Raw genomic sequence first — 749 nt, 5'->3', positions numbered from 1 at the left:
GGGCATCCCTGCCTTGTTCCAGATTTGAGTGAGAAGGCTTTCAGTTTTTCTCCATTGAGTATTATATTTGCTGTGGGTTTGTCATAAATGGCTTTGATTATGTTCAGGAATGTTCCCTCTATACCCACTTTGGCAAGAGTCATATGAAACATTTTATAAGTTGTGTTGGCTTGAAGATTTTGAGCCACAAGTATCAAAAAAAATCTCAGTAAAAATTGGTTCAAAAAGAATAGTCAGGAATAGTCGTGGCTGTTGAACAGGGGAGGGGGCTTTGATGAGCAACAGGACACTTACGGAGTCTCAAACCAGGTTCCCACCAGTTATGCACTGATTATAAGAGGACAAATAATAACTCTTTGATAGGGGAACCAGACAACATCTTAACCAAGTGATCAAAACTAACGTCATGGGGCAAAAAGATATCACCTGTGGTACCCTGAGTACACCATGTCACATACATAACATCACATATAATTCCAGTCATAAATATGCAATTTGAATCTAATCATGAGGAAACATGGGACAAACCAAATTGAGAGACATTCTACAAAATAACCGGTCTGTTAAAAAGGGCCAGGAGAGAGTTCCCGTCGTGGCACAGTGGTTAACGAATCCGACTAGAAACCATGAGGTTGCAGGTTCAGTCCCTGCCCTTGCTCAGTGGATTAACCATCCGGCGTTGCTGTGAGCTGTGGTGTAGGCTGGTGGCTACAGCTCCATTTCGACCCCTAGCCTGGGAACTTCCATAT

Source organism: Sus scrofa, chromosome 18, assembly GCF_000003025.6.
Source record: "Sus scrofa isolate TJ Tabasco breed Duroc chromosome 18, Sscrofa11.1, whole genome shotgun sequence".
Lineage (NCBI taxonomy): Eukaryota > Metazoa > Chordata > Mammalia > Artiodactyla > Suidae > Sus > Sus scrofa.
The sequence above is the reverse complement of the archived record's forward strand: the minus strand, read 5'-3'. Positions refer to the sequence as shown.